This window comes from Pseudophryne corroboree, chromosome 8 (assembly GCF_028390025.1).
Source record: "Pseudophryne corroboree isolate aPseCor3 chromosome 8, aPseCor3.hap2, whole genome shotgun sequence".
Lineage (NCBI taxonomy): Eukaryota > Metazoa > Chordata > Amphibia > Anura > Myobatrachidae > Pseudophryne > Pseudophryne corroboree.
The window spans coordinates 487005902-487020406 of NC_086451.1; the positions used below are offsets into that span (position 1 = coordinate 487005902).

Sequence of the window (14505 nt, forward strand, 5' to 3'; positions counted from 1 at the left end):
CGCTGTGTACTCTCTGTACCCCGGTCACCGGGTGATGTAATAATACGCTGTATACTCTCTGTACCCCGGTCACCGGGTGATGTAATAATACGCTGTATACTCTCTGTACCCCGGTCACCGGGTGATGTAATAATACGCTGTATACTCTCTGTACCCCGGTCACCGGGTGATGTAATAATACGCTGTACACTCTCTGTACCCCGGTCACCGGGTGATGTAATAATACGCTGTATACTCTCTGTTCCCCGGTCACCGGGTGATGTAATAATACGCTGTATACTCTCTGTACCCCGGTCACCAGGTGATGTAATAATACGCTGTATACTCTGTACCCCGGTCACCAGGTGATGTAATAATACGCTGTATACTCTCTGTACCGCGGTCACCGGGTGATGTAATAATACGCTGTATACTCTCTGTACCCCGGTCACCGGGTGATGTAATAATACGCTGTATACTCTCTGTACCCCGGTCACCGGGTGATGTAATAATACGCTGTATACTCTCTGTACTCCGGTCACTGGGTGATGTAATAATACGCTGTATACTCTCTGTACCCCGGTCACCGGGTGATGTAACAATACGCTGTATACTCTCTGTACCCCGGTCACCAGGTAATGTAATAATACGCTGTATAATCTCTGTACCCCGGTCACTGGGTAATGTAATAATACGCTGTATACTCTCTGTACCCCGGTCACCGGGTGATGTAATAATACGCTGTATACTCTCTGTACCGCGGTCACTGGGTGATGTAATAATACGCTGTATACTCTGTACCCGGTCACTGGGTGATGTAATAATACGCTGTATACTCTCTGTACCCCGGTCACCGGGTGATGTAATAATACGCTGTATACTCTCTGTACCCCGGTCACCGGGTGATGTAATAATACGCTGTATACTCTCTGTACCCCGGTCACTGGGTGATGTAATAATACGCTGTATAATCTCTGTACCCCGGCCACCGGGTGATGTAATAATACGCTGTATACTCTCTGTATTCCGGTCACTGGGTGATGTAATAATACGCTGTATACTCTCTATATTCCGGTCACTAGGTGATGTAATAATACGCTGTATAATCTCTGTACCCCGGTCACCGGGTGATGTAATAATACGCTGTATACTCTCTGTATCCCGGTCAACGGGTGATGTAATAATACGCTGTATACGCTCTGTACCCCGGTCACCGGGTGATGTAATAATACGCTGTATAATCTCCAGGTACCGGGTGATGTAGTAGTACGCTGTATAATCTCCAGGCATCGGGTGTTGTAGTAGTACGCTGTATAATCTCCGGGCACCGGGTGATGTAGTAGTACGCGGTATAATCTCCGGTCACTGGGTGATGTAGTAGTACGCGGTATAATCTCCGGGCACCGGGTGATGTAGTAGTACGCTGTATAATCTCCGGGCACCGGGTGATGTAGTAGTACGCGGTATAATCTCCGGGCACCGGGTGATGTAGTAGTACGCGGTATAATCTCCGGGCACCGGGTGATGTAGTAGTACGCGGTATAATCTCCGGGCACCGGGTGATGTAGTAGTACGCGGTATAATCTCCGGGCACCGGGTGATGTAGTAGTACGCGGTATAATCTCCGGGCACCGGGTGATGTAGTAGTACGCTGTATAATCTCCGGGCACCGGGTGATGTAGTAGTACGCTGTATAATCTCCGGGCACCGGGTGATGTAGTAGTACGCTGTATAATCTCCGGGCACCGGGTGATGTAGTAGTACGCTGTATAATCTCCGGGCACTGGGTGATGTAGTAGTACGCGGTATAATCTCCGGGCACCGGGTGATGTAGTAGTACGCTGTATAATCTCCCGGCACCGGGTGATGTAGTAGTACGCGGTATAATCTCCGGGCACCGGGTGATGTAGTAGTACGCGGTATAATCTCCGGGCACCGGGTGATGTAGTAGTACGCGGTATAATCTCCGGGCACCGGGTGATGTAGTAGTACGCGGTATAATCTCCGGGCACTGGGTGATGTAGTAGTATGCTGTATAATCTCTGGGCACCGGGTGATGTAGTAGTACGCTGTATAATCTCCGGGCACCGGGTGATGTAGTAGTACGCTGTATAATCTCCGGGCACCGGGTGATGTAGTAGTACGCGGTATAATCTCCGGGCACCGGGTGATGTAGTAGTACGCGGTATAATCTCCGGGCACCGGGTGATGTAGTAGTACGCGGTATAATCTCCGGGCACCGGGTGATGTAGTAGTACGCGGTATAATCTCCGGGCACCGGGTGATGTAGTAGTACGCGGTATAATCTCCGGCACCGGGTGATGTAGTAGTACGCTGTATAATCTCCGGGCACCGGGTGATGTAGTAGTCTCCGGGCACCGGGTGATGTAGTAGTACGCGGTATAATCTCCGGGCACCGGGTGATGTAGTAGTACGCGGTATAATCTCCGGGGCACCGGGTGATGTAGTAGTACGCGGTATAATCTCCGGGCACCGGGTGATGTAGTAGTACGCGGTATAATCTCCGGGCACCGGGTGATGATGTAGTACACTGTATAATCTCCGGGCACCGGGTGATGTAGTAGTACACTGTATAATCTCCAGGCACCGGGTGATGTAGTAGTACGCTGTATAATCTCCGGGCACCGGGTGATGTAATATTACTGCAGAGTGATGCCAGGCTCTGTGGGTGTATCTCTCGTTATGGTCACAGCTGTCTCCTCAGCTCCTTCCTCTGTCTCTAGAGATGATGTGATATAGGAGCTGCCACATCTGTCAGACCTGGAGAAGAAGCTCGGAGTCAGCGCCTCGGTCTCGTCTCTCTGCCCTAGGTGTATACAGGTGAGGGGCTCAGGGTGATCTGGCTGCAGGTATACAGACACGTGTGTCTGGTAATACTGAGCGATGGCTCCTCAGCCAGGGGGGGGAGACTCTGTATGTCCGGCAGGATGATAGGAGCATATGATCTGTGACCCACACCTGCTTTATTATATACCTATAGATTATATACACTGCCTGCCTTATTATATACCTAGAGATTATATACACTGCCTGCTTTATTATATACCTATATAGTATATACACTGCCTCCCTTATTATATACCTATAGAGTATATACACTGCCTGCCTTATTATATACCTAGAGATTATATACACTGCCTGCCTTATTATATACCTATATAGTATATACACTGCCTGCCTTATTATATACCTAGAGATTATATACACTGCCTGCCTTATTATATACCTATAGAGTATATACACTGCCTCCCTTATTATATACCTATAGAGTATATACACTGCCTGCCTTATTATATACCTAGAGATTATATACACTGCCTGCCTTATTATATACCTATATAGTATATACACTGCCTGCCTTATTATATACCTAGAGATTATATACACTGCCTGCCTTATTATATACCTATAGAGTATATACACTGCCTGCCTTATTATATACCTATATAGTATATACACTGCCTGCCTTATTATATACCTAGAGATTATATACACTGCCTGCCTTATTATATACCTATAGAGTATATACACTGCCTGCTTTATTATATACCTATATAGTATATACACTGCCTGCCTTATTATATACCTAGAGATTATATACACTGCCTGCCTTATTATATACCTATAGAGTATATATACTGCCTGCCTTATTATATACCTATATAGTATATACACTGCCTGCCTTATTATATACCTAGAGATTATATACACTGCCTGCCTTATTATATACCTATAGATTATATACACTGCCTGCCTTATTATATACATATAGAGTATATACACTGCCTGCCTTATTATATACCTATAGATTATATACACTGCCTGCCTTATTATATACCTATAGATTATATACACTGCCTGCCTTATTATATACCTATAGATTATATACACTGCCTGCCTTATTATATACCTATAGAGTATATATACACTGCCTGCCTTATTATATACCTATAGATTATATACACTGCCTGCGTTATTATATACCTATAGAGTATATACACTGCCTGCCTTATTATATACCTATAGATTATATACACTGCCTGCCTTATTATATACCTATAGATTATATACACTGCCTGCCTTATTATATACCTATAGAGTATATACACTGCCTGCCTTATTATATACCTATAGATTATATAAACTGCCTGCCTTATTATATACCTATAGATTATGGGGGTCATTCCGAGTTGTTCGCTCGGTCTTTTTTTGTCGCAACGGAGCCATTAGTCGCTAATGCGCATGCACAATGTCCGCAGTGCGACTGTGCCAAGTAAATTTGCTATGCAGTTAGGTATTTTACTCACGGCATTACAAGGTTTTTTCTTCGTTCTGGTGATCGTAATGTGATTGACAGGAAGTGGGTGTTTCTGGGCGGAAACTGGCCGTTTTATGGGAGTGTGTAAAAAAACGCTACCGTTTCTGGGGAAAACGCGGGAGTGGCTGGAGAAACGGAGGAGTGTCTGGGCGAACGCTGGGTGTGTTTGTGACGTCAAACCAGGAACGACAAGCACTGAACTGATCGCAGATGCCGAGTAAGTCTGGAGCTACTCAGAAACTGCTAAGAAGTGTCTATTCGCAATTCTGCTAATCTTTCGTTCGCAATTTTGATAAGCTAAGATTCACTCCCAGTAGGCGGCGGTTTAGCGTGTGCAAAGCTGCTAAAAGCATCTTGCGAGCGAACAACTCGGAATGACCCCCTATATACACTGCCTGCCTTATTATATACCTATGGAGTATATACTCTGCCTGCCTTATATACCTATAGATTATATACACTGCCTGCCTTATTATATACCTATAGATTATATACACTGCCTGCCTTATTATATACCTACAGATTATATATACTGCCTGCCTTATTATATACCTATAGATTATATACACTGCCTGCCTTATTATATACCTATAGATTATACACACTGTCAGACTTATTATATACCTATAGATTATATACACTGCCTCCCTTATTATATACCTATAGATTATATACACTGCCTGCCTTATCATATACCTATAGATTATATACACTGCCTGCCTTATTATATACCTATAGTTTTATTATACACGTGTAGATTATACACACTGGTAGGAAGATGGAGAAGGGTGCAATGCTCTGCTGGATACATATGACAGATGTATTTGGCTGGGGTACACTGGGGAGTTACCTGCGTGACAGGTGAGTGTAGACAGATACCTGTGTCAGGTAGCAGTGGTATTCTCTGTACAGAGAAGCGAGTGCTGGGTATTATCTGATACGTACATTGTTATTATGTATCCTCCTGGGATAGCGGTGTGTGTGCTCACTGTAATCATTACTCCCCCAGTAATTAGTGAGGACGGGGATCATATAACGCTCCATGAGGTGTAACACAGACATGCTCCGACCCCTTATACTAACCGCACTCCTGTGTTATGTACTGGACACGCTGCTACCACGTGTTACACTACATGAGGTGTAACACAGACATGCTCCGACGCCTTATACTAACCGCACTCCTGTGTTATGTACTGGACATGCTGCTACCACGTGTTACACTACATGAGGTGTAACGCAGACAGCCTCCGACCCCTTATACTAACCGCACTCCTGTGTTATGTACTGGACACGCTGCTACCACGTGTTACACTACATGAGGTGTAACGCAGACAGCCTCTGACCCCTTATACTAACCGCACTCCTGTGTTATGTCCTGGACACGCTGCTACCACGTGTTACACTACATGAGGTGTAACGCAGACAACCTCCGACACCTTATACTAACCGCACTCCTGTGTTATGTACTGGACACGCTGCTACCACGTGTTACACTACATGAGGTGTAACGCAGACAACCTCCGACCCCTCATACTAACCGCACTCCTGTGTTATGTACTGGACACGCTGCTACCACGTGTTACACTACATGAGGTGTAACGCAGACAACCTCCGACCCCTCATACTAACCGCACTCCTGTGTTATGTACTGGACACGCTGCTACCACGTGTTACACTACATGAGGTGTAACGCAGACAACCTCCGACCCCTCATACTAACCGCACTCCTGTGTTATGTACTGGACACGCTGCTACCACGTGTTACACTACATGAGGTGTAACACAGACATGCTCCGACACCTTATACTAACCGCACTCCTGTGTTATGTACTGGACATGCTGCTACCACGTGTTACACTACATGAGGTGTAACGCAGACAGCCTCCTACCCCTTATACTAACCGCACTCCTGTGTTATGTACTGGACACGCTGCTACCACGTGTTACACTACATGAGGTGTAACACAGACATGCTCCGACACCTTATACTAACCGCACTCCTGTGTTATGTACTGGACACGCTGCTACCACGTGTTACACTACATGAGGTGTAACGCAGACATGCTCCGACACCTTATACTAACCGCACTCCTGTGTTATGTACTGGACACGCTGCTACCACGTGTTACACTACATGAGGTGTAACGCAGACAGCCTCCGACACCTTATACTAACCGCACTCCTGTGTTATGTACTGGACACGCTGCTACCACGTGTTACACTACATGAGGTGTAACGCAGACAGCCTCCGACCCCTTATACTAACCGCACTCCTGTGTTATGTACTGGACACGCTGCTACCACGTGTTACACTACATGAGGTGTAACGCAGACAGCCTCCGACACCTTATACTAACCGCACTCCTGTGTTATGTACTGGACACGCTGCTACCACGTGTTACACTACATGAGGTGTAACGCAGACAACCTCCGACCCCTTATACTAACCGCACTCCTGTGTTATGTACTGGACATGCTGCTACCACGTGTTACACTACATGAGGTGTAACGCAGACAGCCTCCGACCCCTTATACTAACCGCACTCCTGTGTTATGTACTGGACATGCTGCTACCACGTGTTACACTACATGAGGTGTAACGCAGACAGCCTCCGACACCTTATACTAACCGCACTCCTGTGTTATGTACTGGACACGCTGCTACCACGTGTTACACTACATGAGGTGTAACGCAGACAGCCTCCGACACCTTATACTAACCGCACTCCTGTGTTATGTACTGGACACGCTGCTACCACGTGTTACACTACATGAGGTGTAACGCAGACAGCCTCCGACACCTTATACTAACCGCACTCCTGTGTTATGTACTGGACACGCTGCTACCACGTGTTACACTACATGAGGTGTAACGCAGACAGCCTCCGACACCTTATACTAACCGCACTCCTGTGTTATGTACTGGACACGCTGCTACCACGTGTTACACTACATGAGCTGTAACACAGACAGCCTCCGACACCTTACACTAACCGCACTCCTGTGTTATGTACTGGACACGCTGCTACCACGTGTTACACTACATGAGGTGTAACGCAGACAGCCTCCGACCCCGTATACTAACCGCACTCCTGTGTTATGTACTGGACATGCTGCTACCACGTGTTACACTACATGAGGTGTAACGCAGACAGCCTCCGACCCCGTATACTAACCGCACTCCTGTGTTATGTACTGGACACGCTGCTACCACGTGTTACACTACATGAGGTGTAACGCAGACAGCCTCCGACACCTTATACTAACCGCACTCCTGTGTTATGTACTGGACACGCTGCTACCACGTGTTACACTACATGAGGTGTAACGCAGACAGCCTCTGACCCCTTATACTAACCGCACTCCTGTGTTATGTACTGGACACGCTGCTACCACGTGTTACACTACATGAGGTGTAACGCAGACAGCCTCTGACGCCTTATACTAACCGCACTCCTGTGTTATGTACTGGACACGCTGCTACCACGTGTTACACTACATGAGGTGTAACGCAGACATCCTCTGACGCCTTATACTAACCGCACTCCTGTGTTATGTACTGGACACGCTGCTACCACGTGTTACACTACATGAGGTGTAACGCAGACAACCTCCGACCCCTTATACTAACCGCACTTCTGTGTTATGTACTGGACACGCTGCTACCACGTGTTACACTACATGAGGTGTAACGCAGACAGCCTCCGACACCTTATACTAACCGCACTTCTGTGTTATGTACTGGACACGCTGCTACCACGTGTTACACTACATGAGGTGTAACGCAGACAGCCTCTGACGCCTTATACTAACCGCACTCCTGTGTTATGTACTGGACACGCTGCTACCACGTGTTACACTACATGAGGTGTAACGCAGACAACCTCCGACCCCTTATACTAACCGCACTTCTGTGTTATGTACTGGACACGCTGCTACCACGTGTTACACTACATGAGGTGTAACGCAGACAGCCTCTGACGCCTTATACTAACCGCACTCCTGTGTTATGTACTGGACACGCTGCTACCACGTGTTACACTACATGAGGTGTAACGCAGACAACCTCCGACCCCTTATACTAACCGCACTTCTGTGTTATGTACTGGACACGCTGCTACCACGTGTTACACTACATGAGGTGTAACGCAGACAGCCTCCGACCCCTTATACTAACCGCACTCCTGTGATATGTACTGGACACGCTGCTACCACGTGTTACACTACATGAGGTGTAACGCAGACAGCCTCCGACACCTCATACTAACCGCACTCCTGTGTTATGTACTGGACACGTGTTACACTACATGAGGTGTAACGCAGACAGCCTCCGACACCTCATACTAACCGCACTCCTGTGTTATGTACTGGACACGCTGCTACCACGTGTTACACTACATGAGGTGTAACACAGACAACCTCCGACACCTTATACTAACCGCACTCCTGTGTTATGTACTGGACACGCTGCTACCACGTGTTACACTACATGAGGTGTAACGCAGACAGCCTCCGACACCTTATACTAACCGCACTCCTGTGTTATGTCCTGGACACGCTGCTACCACGTGTTACACTACATGAGGTGTAACGCAGACATACTCCGACACCTTATACTAACCGCACTCCTGTGTTATGTACTGGACATGCTGCTACCACGTGTTACACTACATGAGGTGTAACGCAGACAGCCTCCGACACCTTATACTAACCGCACTCCTGTGTTATGTCCTGGACACGCTGCTACCACGTGTTACACTACATGAGGTGTAACGCAGACATGCTCCGACACCTTATACTAACCGCACTCCTGTGTTATGTACTGGACACGCTGCTACCACGTGTTACACTACATGAGGTGTAACGCAGACATGCTCCGACACCTTATACTAACTGCACTCCTGTGTTATGTTCTGGACACGCTGCTACCACGTGTTACACTACATGAGGTGTAACGCAGACATGCTCCGACACCTTATACTAACCGCACTCCTGTGTTATGTACTAGACACGCTGCTACCACGTGTTACACTACATGAGGTGTAACGCAGACAGCCTACGACACCTTATACTAACCGCACTCCTGTGTTATGTACTGGACACGCTGCTACCACATGTTACACTACATGAGGTGTAACGCAGACATGCTCTGACACCTTATACTAACCGCACTCCTGTGTTATGTACTGGACACGCTGCTACCACGTCTTACACTACATGAGGTGTAACGCAGACAGCCTCTGACGCCTTATACTAACCACACTCCTGTGTTATGTACTGGACACGCTGCTACCACGTGTTACACTACATGAGGTGTAACGCAGACAGCCTCTGACGCCTTATACTAACCGCACTCCTGTGTTATGTACTGGACACGCTGCTACCACGTGTTACACTACATGAGGTGTAACGCAGACAGCCTCTGACGCCTTATACTAACCGCACTCCTGTGTTATGTACTGGACACGCTGCTACCACGTGTTACACTACATGAGGTGTAACACAGACAGCCTTCGACACCTTATACTAACCGCACTCCTGTGTTATGTACTGGACACGCTGCTACCACGTGCTACACTAGATGAGGTGTAACGCAGACATGCTCCGAAACCTTATACTAACCGCACTCCTGTGTTATGTACTAGACACGCTGCTACCACGTGTTACACTACATGAGGTGTAACGCAGACAGCCTCCGACCCCATATACTAACCGCACTCCTGTGTTATGTACTAGACACACTGCTACCACGTGTTACACTACATGAGGTGTAACGCAGACAGCCTCCGACACGTTATACTAACCGCACTCCTGTGTTATGTACTGGACACGCTGCTACCACATGTTACACTACATGAGGTGTAACACAGACATGCTCCGACCCCTTATACTAACCGCACTCCTGTGTTATGTACTGGACACGCTGCTACCACGTGTTACACTACATGAGGTGTAACGCAGACAGCCTCCGACACCTCATACTAACCGCACTCCTGTGTTATGTACTGGACACGCTGCTACCACGTGTTACACTACATGAGGTGTAACACAGACAACCTCCGACACCTTATACTAACCGCACTCCTGTGTTATGTACTGGACACGCTGCTACCACGTGTTACACTACATGAGGTGTAACACAGACAACCTCCGACACCTTATACTAACCGCACTCCTGTGTTATGTACTGGACACGCTGCTACCACGTGTTACACTACATGAGGAGTAACGCAGACAGCCTCCGACCCCTTATACTAACCGCACTTCTGTGTTATGTACTGGACATGCTGCTACCACGTGTTACAGTACATGAGGTGTAACACAGACATGCTCCGACACCTTATACTAACCGCACTCCTGTGTTATGTACTGGACACGCTGCTACCACGTCTTACACTACATGAGGTGTAACGCAGACAGCCTCCGACACCTTATACTAACCGCACTCCTGTGTTATGTACTGGACACGCTGCTACCACGTGTTACACTACATGAGGTGTAACGCAGACAGCCTCTGACGCCTTATACTAACCGCACTCCTGTGTTATGTACTAGACGCTGCTACCACGTGTTACACTACATGAGGTGTAACGCAGACAGCCTCCGACACCTTATACTAACCGCACTCCTGTGTTATGTACTGGACACGCTGCTACCACGTGTTACACTACATGAGGTGTAACGCAGACATGCTCTGACACCTTATACTAACCGCACTCCTGTGTTATGTACTGGACACGCTGCTACCACGTGTTACACTACATGAGGTGTAACGCAGACAGCCTCTGACGCCTTATACTAACCGCACTCCTGTGTTATGTACTGGACACGCTGCTACCACGTGTTACACTACATGAGGTGTAACGCAGACAGCCTCTGACGCCTTATACTAACCGCACTCCTGTGTTATGTACTGGACACGCTGCTACCACGTGTTACACTACATGAGGTGTAACACAGACAGCCTCCGACACCTTATACTAACCGCACTCCTGTGTTATGTACTGGACACGCTGCTACCACGTGCTACACTACATGAGGTGTAACGCAGACATGCTCCGAAACCTTATACTAACCGCACTCCTGTGTTATGTACTAGACACGCTGCTACCACGTGTTACACTACATGAGGTGTAACGCAGACAGCCTCCGACACCTTATACTAACCGCACTCCTGTGTTATGTACTGGACACGCTGCTACCACGTGCTACACTACATGAGGTGTAACGCAGACATGCTCCGAAACCTTATACTAACCGCACTCCTGTGTTATGTACTAGACACGCTGCTACCACGTGTTACACTACATGAGGTGTAACGCAGACAGCCTCCGACACGTTATACTAACCGCACTCCTGTGTTATGTACTGGACACGCTGCTACCACATGTTACACTACATGAGGTGTAACGCAGACAGCCTCCGACACCTTATACTAACCGCACTCCTGTGTTATGTACTGGACACGCTGCTACCACGTGTTACACTACATGAGGTGTAACGCAGACAGCCTCCGACCCCTTATACTAACCGCACTCCTGTGTTATGTACTGGACACGCTGCTACCACGTGTTACACTACATGAGGTGTAACACAGACATGCTCCGACACCTTATACTAACCGCACTCCTGTGTTATGTACTGGACACGCCTACCACGTGTTACACTACATGAGGTGTAACACAGACATGCTCCGACCCCTTATACTAACCACACTCCTGTGTTATGTACTGGACACGCTGCTACCACGTGTTACACTACATGAGGTGTAACGCAGACATGCTCCGACACCTTATACTAGCCGCACTCCTGTGTTATGTACTGGACACGCTGCTACCACGTGTTACACTACATGAGGTGTAACGCAGGCAGCCTCTGACGCCTTATACTAACCGCACTCCTGTGTTATGTACTGGACACGCTGCTACCACGTGTTACACTACATGAGGTGTAACGCAGACAGCCTCCGACACCTTATACTAACCGCACTCCTGTGTTATGTACTGGACACGCTGCTACCACGTGTTACACTACATGAGGTGTAACGCAGACATGCTCCGACACCTTATACTAACCGCACTCCTGTGTTATGTACTGGACACGCTGCTACCACGTGTTACACTACATGAGGTGTAACGCAGACAGCCTCCGACACCTCATACTAACCGCACTTCTGTGTTATGTACTGGACACGCTGCTACCACGTGTTACACTACATGAGGTGTAACGCAGACATGCTCCGACACCTTATACTAACCGCACTCCTGTGTTATGTACTGGACATGCTGCTACCACATGTTACACTACATGAGGTGTAACGCAGACAGCCTCCGACACCTTATACTAACCGCACTCCTGTGTTATGTACTGGACACGCTGCTACCACGTGTTACACTACATGAGGTGTAACGCAGACATGCTCCGACACCTTATACTAACCGCACTCCTGTGTTATGTACTGGACATGCTGCTACCACGTGTTACACTACATGAGGTGTAACGCAGACAGCCTCTGACGCCTTATACTAACCGCACTCCTGTGTTATGTACTGGACACGCTGCTACCATGTGTTACACTACATGAGGTGTAACGCAGACAGCCTCTGACGCCTTATACTAACCGCACTCCTGTGTTATGTACTGGACATGCTGCTACCACGTGTTACACTACATGAGGTGTAACGCAGACAGCCTCCGACACCTTATACTAACCGCACTCCTGTGTTATGTCCTGGACACGCTGCTACCACGTGTTACACTACATGAGGTGTAACGCAGACAGCCTCCGACACCTTATACTAACCGCACTCCTGTGTTATGTACTGGACACGCTGCTACCACGTGTTACACTACATGAGGTGTAACGCAGACAGCCTCCGACACCTTATACTAACCGCACTCCTGTGTTATGTCCTGGACACGCTGCTACCACGTGTTACACTACATGAGGTGTAACGCAGACAGCCTCCGACACCTTATACTAACCGCACTCCTGTGTTATGTACTGGACACGCTGCTACCACGTGTTACACTACATGAGGTGTAACGCAGACAGCCTCCGACACCTTATACTAACCGCACTCCTGTGTTATGTCCTGGACACGCTGCTACCACGTGTTACACTACATGAGGTGTAACACAGACATGCTCCGACACCTTATACTAACCGCACTCCTGTGTTATGTACTGGACACGCTGCTACCACGTGTTACACTACATGAGGTGTAACGCAGACAGCCTCCGACACCTTATACTAACCGCACTCCTGTGTTATGTCCTGGACACGCTGCTACCACGTGTTACACTACATGAGGTGTAACGCAGACAGCCTCCGACACCTTATACTAACCGCACTCCTGTGTTATGTACTGGACACGCTGCTACCACGTGTTACGCTACATGAGGTGTAACGCAGACAGCCTCCGACACCTTATACTAACCGCACTCCTGTGTTATGTACTGGACACGCTGCTACCACATGTTACACTACATGAGGTGTAACGCAGACAGCCTCTGACGCCTTATACTAACCGCACTCCTGTGTTATGTACTGGACACGCTGCTACCACGTGTTACACTACATGAGGTGTAACGCAGACAGCCTCCGACACCTTATACTAACAGCACTCCTGTGTTATGTCCTGGACACGCTGCTATCACGTGTTACACTACATGAGGTGTAACACAGACAGCCTCCGACACCTTATACTAACCGCACTCCTGTGTTATGTCCTGGACACGCTGCTACCACGTGTTACACTACATGAGGTGTAACACAGACAACCTCCGACACCTTATACTAACCACACTCCTGTGTTATGTACTGGACACGCTGCTACCACGTGTTACACTACATGAGGTGTAACACAGACAACCTCCGACACCTCATACTAACCACACTCCTGTGTTATGTCCTGGACACGCTGCTACCACGTGTTACACTACATGAGGTGTAACGCAGACAGCCTCTGACGCCTTATACTAACCGCACTCCTGTGTTATGTACTGGACACGCTGCTACCACATGTTACACTACATGAGGTGTAACGCAGACAGCCTCTGACGCCTTATACTAACCGCACTCCTGTGTTATGTACTGGACACGCTGCTACCACGTGTTACACTACATGAGGTGTAACGCAGACAACCTCCGACACCTCATACTAACCACACTCCTGTGTTATGTA

At 48.0% G+C, this 14505-nt stretch overlaps 1 protein-coding gene across 4 annotated transcripts in view; it reads left to right on the top strand.

The window, feature by feature from the left end:
* The window catches only part of LOC134949677 (guanine nucleotide-binding protein G(I)/G(S)/G(O) subunit gamma-8-like), a 197076-nt gene that overhangs the window by 117948 nt on the left and 64623 nt on the right, over window positions 1-14505 (top strand). The window contains exon 1 of one of the 4 annotated variants that reach the window (XM_063938431.1): window positions 2365-2820. The exons of the other annotated variants lie outside the window; for them this stretch is intronic. The gene's annotated coding sequence lies outside the window, so the exon portion shown is untranslated. Of the gene's footprint in view, window positions 1-2364; window positions 2821-14505 lie in introns of those variants that run through there. 4 annotated transcript variants of the gene reach the window in all.